The sequence below is a fragment of the Nelumbo nucifera genome, chromosome 5, assembly GCF_055504915.1.
Source record: "Nelumbo nucifera cultivar China Antique chromosome 5, China Antique-T2T, whole genome shotgun sequence".
NCBI classification, from domain to species: domain Eukaryota; kingdom Viridiplantae; phylum Streptophyta; class Magnoliopsida; order Proteales; family Nelumbonaceae; genus Nelumbo; species Nelumbo nucifera.
In genome coordinates this window covers 58,686,438-58,699,595 of record NC_142653.1, presented here as the reverse complement: position 1 = coordinate 58,699,595, position 13,158 = coordinate 58,686,438, and the positions used below count along the sequence as shown (strand labels likewise).

General features: G+C 39.0%; 1 pseudogene across 10 annotated transcripts in view; it reads left to right on the top strand.

Annotated features, from left to right (window-relative positions):
• The window catches only part of LOC104596848 (nucleolar GTP-binding protein 1 pseudogene), a 30,874-nt pseudogene extending 18,010 nt beyond the window's left edge, over window positions 1-12,864 (top strand). Inside the window, exons 3-5 of one of the 10 annotated variants that reach the window (XR_016076442.1) lie at window positions 8,339-8,528; window positions 12,530-12,624; window positions 12,728-12,864. The product of XR_016076442.1 is annotated as a nucleolar GTP-binding protein 1 pseudogene, transcript variant X4 (transcript). The other 9 variants (XR_016076441.1, XR_016076443.1, XR_002022633.2 and 6 more) reach the window with 9 other exon arrangements.
• The last annotated feature ends 294 nt before the right edge of the window (window positions 12,865-13,158 follow it).

Below are 13,158 nucleotides of genomic sequence, written 5' to 3'. Positions count from 1 at the left end.
ACCCTAATCCTTTTAGCTAACCCTAATCTCAGATTTGCTCCCTTAAGTGGGTGATTATATCATCCCAGTTCAAAATGGGCTTTAGGCCCAATAAGTAATCAATGCTCAATAAGTTTCCAAACTGCTGCCCAGTTGGGCTTCTTTGTATGGTGTGGGACCCAAGCATTGATCTACACATCAGCCACATAGGTTCGACCCATCCTTTGTTACAAGGTCTAGCCGAATTCACTGGAAAGCCCAGTGAATCCCTTGAGCCCATCACATGGACTCTATGGGCCCAACACTTACACTAAGTGGTCCCTGGGCTAAGCTATCTTATAAAAACCCAGGGACTGTGGGCAGATGCATGATTAGCCCATCAGGTATTACCCTAAATGGCCTTACACTTAACCTCTCACATGGATCCCGGGAATTAAAACCATTTGCAAACAATTTGAAACCATACATATCTATATATCATATATATAAATTTTGCAAAACAAAATTCCAACGATTGAAATCAACTACCAGCAGTTTGGTTTCCATCAGAGAGAGTGCATCCCCGATCATTACCTTTGTTCGACAAAGGGGCTGATCCTGTCACTATGATCACCCACTCAGATGAATTCTCAGACTGTCCCAACATGCCCAGGTTTTGACCCCCGCTAAGGATCTCACTGATTGGCATATCAAAGACAGCCCAATCCGACACCTAGTGAAGCATCATAATCGAGTCTAGGGGTCAGGTGTAACTTTCCAGTTTTGCCCATCAATCTCCAAGGTCCAGGTCAAAGCTGGAAATCTGGTCCGGTTCAAAGATTCAAGTAATCCTACACTGCATGTGCCTTGGGTCTCACCTTGGCGGCTGAGACAAGCCACCCCAACATTTGGCAGCACACCAGTGTCAGCCTTGGCAGGATAAATCTCCCCAGACTTATCCAACGGCTATGAACATTTAAAACTAACACGAGTCTCATTAAGTGTCCAGTTTTAGGGTATTACACAGAAACATACCACACAACATGAATCAAACATATACTTTATTTATTTACACTAAATGTCAAAAGTACATCAAAACTGATTGGAGCTAAGGGCATACAAAACTGTCTAACAACATACGCCTCTAGCATGCCTCAGGAAAAAAAATGCATGAGGCGTACGCCTCAGAGGTGTCAACGCTTCTAGCATACACCTTAGTGTCATAGGGCTAGTCATTGGGGCCCCATGCAGCACTCGAATGCGACGAATAAGCCTAAGCAACAAGCAACAACACAAGAAAAGGCAACAAAGATGGCACACGAATTAGACAAAAGGCAATTTGTATTGCATTAATGGATGGCAAGCATAAGCACACAGTTCAGTGTCAAGGGGATCTCATGCTTAACTTTTACATGCTCTTGATTCACTTGACTACCTAACTCTCCTCAAAGAGTACGTTAAGCTTTTGGGGGAGTGACATAAAGATACATCAAAAGGATGAAAAATCATACTAGGTAATTACAAGAATGCCATTGGCAAACCCCCCATACAAAAATACATGCATAGCCCACCCATGGCACACACTTGGACATTGGAGTGGCAGTTGTATGCACGATGGATGGCACTTGATGGCACGACGAAGAGAACACTTGTGACATCAGGGCGTTTTGGGAGCGCCTCGCCTGGAGGCATGCTTCCAGGTGTACGCCTCCCACGCTTTTTAAAACATTGCAGGAAATTACATTCTCCCCTCCACTAGCTTTTTGTAAAATGATTTAACAGAAAACATATCATCTTGATACCATTTCCATTCTCTTCTGTCAGCAGCACCCAAATTGCTTGGGTTAAGGCCATAAATCTTCTACAGCAGATCAACCATCTCCCTCATCTCCCAATTGGTTAATTTCCTCTAGAAGTAGGGTGCCATAGTTGTTGTACCATCATGAAATGACAAAATAGTCACCACCAAAGCTTCTTTGTTTTGAGCTATGCCAAATAAAGAGGGAAACTCCTTTAGACTAGTCCCCTCACACCCAGGGTCATATAGGAATCTTATCCTTGTTCCATCATCAAGGTCCCAATTATCCACCCTTTGATCATGGTTTGCTCAAGGATCAAAGTTTTGATATGATACGCCCCATACTGGGCGTATCGTACCGTATCTTTTGGGTTTCGAAATACTTGTTTACATAGGTGTTTCGGAACCCCTCTTATATTTAATAATATATATAAACCAATTTTTTAAAAAAAGACCACAAAAGTGCAAGGTTTTTAGTACTGATACACCTCTGTGCTGATACATGGAGGTGTATCTATACTTTGAACCTTGGCTTTGTATGAATAACTTCCCTTTGCAAACTGTCCGCCTCATTGTATCTTCCAAACCACTTTCCCAACAAGGCCTTGTTGAAATATTATAATCTTCTTATTCCGAAGGCCCCCACTCTTTCTTGGTTGGCAAACATTCTTCTATTTAACCAAGTGCATCAGTCACCTTTAAACACCCCCCCACAAAGGAAATGTTATGGTTGTGCCTTGAATTCTTTGTTGCGACGTGCTTCATGAACCTGCTCCAGATTAAGTTGAGAAAAACCCAAAGGCAAAATTTCATAGTGGTTTTTGGTGGAAGCATAGGGGCGGTACAAACCCGATCCATATTCAGCTTATCGGTCCAAACTGAATATGAAGAGTTATGTATCTTGGGGGTTTTTTCTTTGTATACTTAGTCTTTTGTCTTGTGAGAGAAGTGTGAGACTTTGGGTGTATTTGGGGTTTAGGGTTTACTCTCTCTCCCTTCACAAAAATGAGCCAATTGCAAATTTTCTTCCGAACCCGTTTGTTCCCATATCTTTAAACTGGACATTGGATTTCGTAGGGGATTAAGGGATGGTGGGTTGATTTGTGTCATTGAGCTACTTCATTTACTTGAGTCAATTTGTTTGGACCCCACATCTTCTAATCAAAGAGTTTGGACTCTTCTTCCAAAAGGTACCTTTATTTGTTCTTATTTTCTAAAATCCCTAAGCTCTAACCCCAATTCCCAAGTGTTCCCCTTTAAAGAGTTTGGGCGCAACCTATTCCTCCAAAAATTGCTTTATTCTGTTGGGAAGTCTACTATGGGAAAATCAATACTTTGGAAAACTTGTAGAAAAAGAGACTCTTTCTTTGTCTTTCCTTGAATTGGTATTCCTTGTGTAAGGCCTAGAATGAGGACTGTTTCCATTTTATGATCTCCTATTCCTTTGCTACAACCTTATGAAGTTGTAGCCTTAGTTTATTTGGAGGTAGGTGAAGGACTGTATTCTAACAAGAGCAATACATTGGCTGGAAACCTTGGATATATTTGTTGACTTCTCTTTTGATGACTTGTGGAGGAATTGATTAGTAATAGCCAATACTTCTACAAAGAAGAATAGAAGTTTGTTAGAATGGAATTTGCCTTCAGAAGGTGTTATCAAGTTAAATTTTGATGAGAGCAGCCAAGGTAACCCTGGGCCTTCAGGTATAGGGGGTGTCCTAAGGAATAAGGATAGCAATATCATTTCCTTATTCTCAGGACCGATGTGAGTGGGGGACTCTACAAGGGTAGAAATTAGTTGTTGTACAAGGAATTCATATCGCTAACCAGCTTGGAGTGGAACATCTCCTAGTTGAAGGGGACTCTCAGGTGGTAACAAGGTTGCTTCTAAACCCGAATGCTACCATTTGGGGCTACAAAGACTTCATCAAAATAGTCTAGTGGTTAACTAGTAATATGAGAGTTGAGTTTAAAATGGGTAAGCAGGTCAACTAATACTATGGTTGATTCTTTGGCCAAATAGGGGGTTTCCAGGGAGGGCCTTTTTTGTGCTACAATGTAACTCATTCTAGTATAATGGGAAGTTGTACTTAACTAGCTTGAAGAGGTTGCATCTCGTACCTCTCCTTGGAGACATTGTACTATTTATCATTGTTGATTAATAAATTTCTTTCAATTATCAAAAAAAAAAAACTCTGTATTCCTCTCCAATACACGTTACATAGTGGATTTCTGCTCCTTCGCCTATGGACATAGGTTATAAGCCGAACCACGTAACTTTGGTTATCCTCTTTGCTTGCTTCTCTTTATCTTTATTTTTCTTTCGCTTTTGGGTGTCATTCAAATTTGTATTTTTGAGTTTTGCACAACAAACTGGTATTAGAGCCCTATTTTTTGTTTGACACTTGCAATATCATCAATGAAGTTTGATGATAGCATTAATTTCAATATTTGGCAAGTCAAGACGCGTGCCATTTTGGGACAAGACGGATTGCACAAAGCTCTGTATGGGAAGCAAAAGAAACCTATAACTATGAGTGATGAAGAATGGGAGGAGCTAGACTTAAAGCCCTAATCATGATTCGGCTGTTGCTACCAAATGAAGTTTTGTGGAAAGTTGCTCATGAGAAGATTGTTGTAGGTTTGTGGTAGAAGTTGGAGTCTCTGTACATGTCAAAATCCTTTGCTAGTAAGCTCTACTTGAAGCAACGACTATTCCTGTTTCGTATGGATGGAAGTACACCTATCAAATCTCATATTAATGAATTTAACTCTATTGATAATTATGATGGATTTGCAAAATATTGATGTTAAGGTTGAAAATGAAAACTAAGCCCTTTTGTTACTTTGTTCCTTACCACTCTCATATAAGTTTTTTTTTAGAGAGTCTCCTTTATGGAAGAGACACTATTACTATAGAAGATGTTAAAGCATCATTACTTTCTAAAGAAGTGATGGATAAATACCTGACTATAAATACGGATGATAGTCAGGACTCTAGGTTGCTTACAAGAGGGAGGTCTAAGGACAAGGGATCAAATAGTAAATTGAAATCTATATCAAAATCTAGACATAAGAACTTGACTTGCAACTATTGTTACAAGAAATGGCACATTAAGTCAGAATGTTATAAGTTAAAACAAAAACCAAAATGAAGAAAAGAAAAAGAGTAACTTTGTAGAGACTAGTGCGACTGAGGATGAGAATGCTGATGTTCTCTTAATGATAGATGACAGATGACAAAACCAAATCCAAGGATGAATGGATTTTGAATTTGGATTGTTCTTACCATATGTGTGCCAATAGGGATTAGTTCTCTACCTATGAACCTGTTAATGTTGGAGTTGTAGTGATGGGTAATAATGCCTCTTGTAAAATTGTGAGAAAATGAACAATTAGAATCAAAATACATGATGATGTTGTAAGAACATTGACAAAAATACGACATGTATCGGATTTAAAGAAAAATCTCATCTCTCTTGGCACTCCAAATGTTAATGGGTTTAAGTATTCAATTGAAGGTGGAGTTTTGAAAGTCAGTATGAGTGCTTTTGTTGTGATGAAAGGCATGGGGATAGAAAGTCTGTATGTACTACAGGGTACTACTATCACAAGTTTAGTTGTAATTTCTACATTATCTCTATCTGAGTTCGTAACCATCAAGTTATGGCACATGAGACTCGGACGTATGAGTGAAAGGGGACTGACTATATTAAGCAGGAGAAGTCTTCTTTGTAGCCAACGTATAGGAAAGCTTGACTTTTGTGAATATTGTGTTTTTAGGAAGCAGAAAAGAACTAGCTTCAATGCAGCCATTTTTTTATCAATAACAAAAAGCTTTATTAATGAAATACACTTGTGAACTTTAATTACAAGACAGGGGAGGTAAACTATCTTAACTCCCCAACATCAAAGGACAAAGAAAGAAACTAAAAATTAGTCCAAAACAAAGAATCATTAGCCACTCCTTGCTTAGCTAACCCATCAGCCATTGAGTTAGCCACTCCTTGCTCCACAAGCAACTGTTGTCTCCTTTCAGCCACCTAATCACCACCTCCGAGTCCCCCTCAATAACTAAGCATCTAATGCTTAATTCTCTTGCTTTTTCCTTCAAGAACTGCTAGAATTTCGGCCCTAAGAGAGTCACCATCTCCGATTGGCCCAGAGAACATGGCAATAATATGCCCCTCCTCATTCCTGAACACACCCCCTATTTTAGAAGGCCCTGGATTCCTTAAACTGTATCCATCAAAATTCAGTTTTATGAATCCAGTGGGAGGGGGGGGGGGGTCCAAGCGGGTCTATAGGTCCTCTTACAAAGAGCAGTAGTAGCTACCTCTTTCCACTTTTTGAACAAGTCAGCCATAGAAAATTCAGAGAAAAACTCCATTGATTTTAGCCAGTGAGCTATCTAGTATCAAGTCTATTAGGTGTTCTGTGGTTCTTTCCTTATCTGAAAAAATTCGTGAGGTTCTTTCTTCCCATATTGACCAGCACACTGCAGCCCTAAATGCTTCTCCACATAACCTTCCCCCTTTTCTTAGGCCATCTAAAAAAAGAGGAAGAGAACAAGCATTGCACACTCACGGGGGGATTCCAAGTACACCCAAAAAGAGAAAACACCCATTCCCAAACAGTCTTCGTAACTGGACAAGTAACCATAATGTGGTAATTCGTTTTCCCATCAGCTTTACAAAGAATACACCTATTAGGAAGTAAACAACAGTTGGGTCTCTTTCTTTGAAGCAAATCATTTGTGTTAACTCTATCCAGGAAATTTTCCAACAAAAACTACCAACCCGAGGAGGAATGGATTTGCTCCAAATCTCTTTAACAGGGAATGACAACCCAAGCAGAATAGTAGGTTGAACTAATGTCTCAAAAAACGAAGCACAAGAGAAAGACCCAGAGGAGGAAGGGGTCCAGATTCTAGTGTCTTCCTTATTGGAGTTCAAGAAAACATTTTGGCTTCAATGCAGCCATTTACAGAACAAAGGGCAGTTTGGATTATGTTTACTCAGACCTATGGGGACCTTCACACGTTCCATCAAAGGGTGGTGCTTAATATCTCCTTACCATCATAGGTGACTACTTTAGGAAAGTGTGGGTTTATTTTCTAAAGCATAAGAATGATGTATTTGTGACTTTTAAATAGTGGAAAACATTGCTTGAAAAGCAAACAGGAAAACAAATCAGTTGAGACAAATAATGGTTAGAGTTTTGTGAAAATGAATTTAATGAGTTTTGCAAAAATGAAAGTATTGTAAGGCATCATATTGTTGTTAAAACACCACAGCAGAATCGAGTTGCAAAACGTATGAACAGAACTCTACTAAAGAGCAAGGTGCATGTTGTCAAATGCTAGTCTTTCCAAGGAAATTTTGGAAAGAAGTAGTTAATATGGCTTGTTACTTGGTAAATCGCTTTCCATTTACTACCATTGAGTGTAAGATTCCAAAAGAGGTATGGTTTGGCAACCCCCCAAATCATTCAAATTTGAAAATATTTGATTGTCCAACATATGCACATGTCAATGAAGGCAAGCTTTGAGCCTAGGGCCAAGAAGTGTATATTTCTTGGTTATGTTTTAGGTGTGAAGGGGTACAAGTTGTGGTGTCCTAATCCTAAATCACCAAAATTCATAGCAGAGATATTACTTTTTACGAGTTTGTTATGCTTCACCTGAGAAAGGAGTCCATTTTTTGTGATGCAAATAAAACACAAGGTTCAGGAAAGAAGGTGGAGTTAGAAGTTAGAAAATTTTCTTCCTTACCTCAGTTTACATCAATCCAGGTGCCCATTTCTACTGAGATAGAAGAACACATACAAGAGGAAGAAGATGAGCAATATTCTATTGCTAGAGGCAGAACAAGGACAAAGGTTAGACCACCTCAAGGATATGGCTATGCTAATTTGGTTGCTTATGCATTGTCAATTGCAAAAAATGTTGATGTTGTTGAACCTAATACTTATGCAGAAGTTATCTCATCTATTGACTCTACTAAGTGGTTGGCAACTATGCATGAAGAAAATGAATTCTTGCATAATAACTAGACTTGGCAGTTAGTAAGACCACCTAAAGGAAAGAAGATTGTTGGATGCAAATGGGTTTTCGAAAGGAATGAAGGTAGTCCAGGTATTGAGGATGCTAGATATAAAGCATGATTGGTTGCTAAAGGCTACAATTAGGTATAAGGTATTGATTTTAATGATGTTTTCTCACAAGTTGTTAAGCATAGCTCCATTCATTTTTTTCCTCGCTTTGGTTGCCATGCATAATTTGGAATTACAATAGTTAGATGTTAAAAATTACTTCCTTGCATGGAGAAGTTGATGAACATTTTTATATGCATCAACCTGAGGATTTTGTTGTTAAAGGGAAGGAAGACCATGTTTGCTTGTTAAAGAAATCTATGTATAGTTTAAAATAGTTTCTTAGACAATGGTATAGAATATTTTACTCTTTTATGGTGGTTTTTGGGTATTCTAGATGCAAGTATGACAGTTGTGTTTATTTTAGGAAACTTGTAGATGATTCTTTTATTTACTTGTTGATTTATGTTGATGATATGCTTATTGCAGCAAGAGAAATATTTGAGATCAACAAGTTGACATGGTTGAGTGGTAAGTTTGAAATGAAAGATTTGGATGCAACAAAGAAAATTCTTGGCATGGAGATTTAGAGGGATCGAAAAGCAGGGAGGTTGTATTTGACACAACAACAGTATATTGAGAAGGTCCTAAGCATTTTGGCATGAAAGATGCTAAACCAGTAAGTACTTCTCTTGCAGCCCATTTTAGACTTTCAGCTAATTCATCAGCACAGATGGATGAAGAAAAAAGATATGTCACATGTCCCTTATTCTAGTATAGTTGGGAGTATTATGTATACTATGGTTTGCACACGACCTGACATTTCACATGCAGTTAGTGTGGTGAGCAAATATATGTCATGTTCCAACAAGGCACATTGGCAGGTCGTGAAGTGGATTCTCAGATACTTAAAAGGAACATCATATGCTTGTTTGGAGTTCGGGAGTAGTAATAGCTTGATGGGCTATGTTGATTCAAATTATGTAGGTGATCTTGACAAAAGGTCACTCATAGGTTAGGTATTTTCTATTGGTGGTTGTGTTATTAGTTGGAAAGTTACTTTACAGTCTACAATTCCTTTGTCTACTACTGAGGCTAAGTATATGGCAGTGACTGAGGCAGTTAAAGAAGCTATTTTCTTAAGAGGTTTGTTTGGTGAACTCAGTTTGGGTACAAAGGTGATTGTTCTCTATTGTGACAGGTAGAGTGTTATTCATCTGACTAAGGATCAAATGTGCCACCATGAGAGGACGAAACACATTGATATGAGGTACCACTTTGTCCATGATGTTGTAGAGCAAGGAAATATCATTGTGAAGAAGATTGGCACTATAGAAAACCTAGTTGATATGTCAACAAAGCCTCTTCCTATGGCTGAGTTCAAGCATTTCTTGGACCTGATTGGTGTTTGTAGCATTTGAGTTTGCCCATTGGGGGCTTTTGTTGGAGAAGCTGGAGGGAGCTTGTTTTTTTATGATGCTTGAGAGAATTCAAGCCAAGGTAGAGTTTTGTTATGGTTATGGTTGTGACTCGAATTCTTTGTTACGACCCACTTCATGAACCCGCACCGAATTAAGTTAAGAAAAACCAAAAGGCAAAATTTCATAGTGGTTTGTATTTAGCTTATGGCTCCAAACTGAATACGAAGTGTTGTGTATTTCAGGGGCTTTCTCTTTTGTATGCTTAGTCTTTCGTCTTGTGAGATAAGTGTGAGACTTTGGGTGTATTTGGGGTTTAGAGTTTTCTGTGAATGTATAACTTTGTATTACTCTCCATTACATGGTGGATTTCTGCTCCTCCGCCCATGGAAGTAGGCTATTAGCCGAACCATGTAAATTTGTGTGTTTTCTTTGCTTTCTTCTCTTTATCTCTGTTTTTCTTTCATTTTTGGGTGCCATTCAAATCTGTATTTCTGGGTTTTGCACAATGGGAAATGCCTTGTCAATTTCTCTACCCTCCTTGCTACACTTGCTGGAATGGGGAACAATGACAGAACATATCTAGGAAGAGAGCTCAATACACTTTTAATCAAAGTTATCTTGCCTCCTTTAGATAAATATTTTTCCTTCCAACCAGTTAGCCTTCCCTCCTCCACTCTTTCAATCACTGGGTCCCATACCGATTTTCAGATGCATTTCTCACCTAAAGGAAGCCCAAGGCAACTTAACAACCTTGCACCCAATCAAATCAGCCAATACATTCACATCTACATCCTCACCCACAACAAAGAGTTCACTTTTGAACAGATTAATTCTCAATCCTGAAAATTGAAATAGCCTTAAATCATTTTAAAATACAGCTTAAGTTTAGCAGTTGGTCCAGATAGCACATGGGAGAAAACCACTTAAAATTTTATAAAATGGTTATAAGACCAGAAATGTTTGATGGAGCAGAATATTGGGTAGTCAAGAAACATGTCCATAAAATGTGTGGTAGAAATAGATGTTAAGATGGTTTAGGTTTAGTCACATGCAGAGAAGACCATCTATAGTACCAATGAGAAGAAAGAAACGATCTGTTGCAACAGTGTTGCATGGACATGGACAAAGGAGTTGAAATCTGATGTGTGTCCAAGATGACTACAAGATGAGAAAACATGGACGCCTTTATGGCAAAGTATATATGATTAAAATAGTTCATATTTTCTGAGTTCTAGCATTATGTACCTGCAAAAAAAGGGTCCAGCATGTTGCCTTTGTTGCCAAGTAATATTTGTATGGAAAATTGCATTCATCTTGTACAGTGGCTGTTCATTTATGTCAAATAAGCATTGTTGTAAATAGGAAACTTTATGTAGAAGTGTCTTCGAGATTCCATGGATTGTCAGACTCCAACGTATGTCCAACATGGAAACATCATTGATATAAGACGGTCAATGCGAAACTGGTTGCAAGTTGAAGGGTCTAGAATGATTTGAGAGACAACGATTTGACAATGGATCCAGGTAGTAGAGTAACATAACAGAATAGAATAACATAATAGGATCCAGGTAGTCGACCCCATATAGTTGGGCATGGCTTAAGTTCAAATGAAGCAAACGGGATTCAATGTATGAAGAAGCATGAATGTAATCTCAAAATTTATTTGAATGTACATATGGTATAGTACAAACTATACCTGTTCATGGGCCGGGTTGGACCGGGCTTTTGCTCTTTATTAACAGAAATTTTTCAGGCCCGAGCTTGAGCCTGGCTTGACCAACGGGCCTACAACTTGGGCCCGAGCCCGACTCTCATAAAAAGCCCAAAGCTCGACCTAGAGTCTGAGCGCCGCCGGTGCCCTCTGAGATTAAGAGAATGGTGCCTGGGCTGAGTCCACCGATTCCTGGGAGTTTGAGAGTGAGAATAGAAACTAAGAAAGTGAGAAGATAGAAGATGAAAATAGTGTTGGCTAGAGAGAGAGAGAAAGAGCGCTCACCGCCGGAGAGAGAGACAACCTAGATCTGGTGGTGCTAGCTGCCGGTGCTTGAGTTTGCAGAGTGAAAGTAGTTCGCCTGGTTTCTAGTGGCGCCAATTGGAGAGAGAATTGAGAAGATAGAAGACTTAGTTCTGAGAAGAGAGAGAACTGGGAATGAGATGATAGAAGATGAAAACGGTGCCGGCTGGAGAGAGAGAGAGAGAGAGAGAAAGAGAGAGACGACCTAGTTCTGGTGGCGCCGGCCGTCGATGCATGAGTTCACAGGTGCAGCTGGGTTCGCAGATTGTGAGAGTCTGAGAAGGAGAAATGAGAGCCGATTAAGAGTGTGAGAATGAAAAATGATAATGAAAAGAAAAGATTTAAGAATTTAGGGTTAGGGTTAGGCAGTTTGGAAATTTAGGTTAACTTATACAAAGGTCGGGTCGGGCTTGTTTAACAAATCTCGAGCCCAGCCCGCAAAATAGTTGGGCTTGGGCTTTTAGGCACAAGGTCAAGCCCATGGGCTTAAATGCGTATGCTCAAGCTCTTCTGGGGGCCAGGTCGGCCTGTCGGGCTACCTGACCCATGAACAGGTCTAGTACAAACCCACTTCACCAAACTGGCCTATAATAATTATAACACAGAAAAAAGAAAACCAACAAAAAGATATAGAAAAAGAATAGGAAATCTAATATGTAAAGCAAGCATGGTTGGAGGAAAATGCTATGATATATATGATGTGGCAACTGCAAAGAAAACTAGAAATAGTTTACAAGTTCTGCTAAATAAACTAAAGTAAATGGAAAAACATACTTAGGTAACACAAACAAAAAAGAGTTGTAAAAATGAAGGGAATAGAGCCATAACACCAAGGAAAAAACTTAAGAATAGAGGTCCTGTACAAAAGCCTCATAGGTTGTTTTATGTAGATTTAAGCATCCACACCATAGCTAGATGCCAAGAACAAACTACAATCCCAAGTTTTTTATTTGAATCCTAGGTTGAAAAGCATAGATAGATATTTTAAAAGGGAAGTATGGCAGATTAAATTTAGAAATGTTTTGATGAATAAAAAGACTCGAGTGAAACTTGGTTCCAAAAAGACTTAAAGAAAATCATTTCGTAAAATGGGAAAATTTTAGAATGATTCTGAGTTGATTTGTGGTTGAAAAATGGAAACTTTTATGATAGAAATATCAATGACCCACCGATCTAGCACATGGATCAATTCTTGCAGATAGGACACTGCTTTATTTGCCGACTTTTTTGGTTGTAATCTTACAGGTTGCTACAGGAGACAGTAATAACTGTAGAGATTTTGTCTTTTGGGATTTTTCGATGAAGTTTGAAGCCGAGAATAGGACCTATAAGCTTTTTTGGTGCGTTTGGATCCCAGTGCATGGTGATATAATATTTGATTGGAGTACTGCTATCAGTTTTTTTTTTTTTTTGAACTAATGTTTTCATTCATTTAATGCTCAGCAGTTACTGCTATCTGTGCTGTATTTCCTTGGCGACAAAAATGAGCAACTGAACACTGGGGGTGACTCTGCCAACCCATACCCTAACCTGTAATCAGCCATGATTTGTTCTATACGCCAATGAGTGAAATTTCCTTCTATTCCTTGGTCACAAACAGCCACCGTTGCCAAGTTTACCCTCCGGACCAGCCACCGTTTCCTCTAAGGTCCACCTAGGTTGCTTTATAGCTCGACTAAGTACCCACAACCAATGTTTTAGAAACCGACCCGGAAAAGAACTGGTTTGATGACTGGTTTTTGGGTCAGTGGTTTGATTGTTTAGGTTTGAACGGTTCAGGCGGTTTGATCTATTTTGACCTATTAGGGTAAAGAGAAATAGGTGACTGTCAACCGGAAAGGAATGAAAAAAAAAAAAAAAAAAAAAAAAAAAGA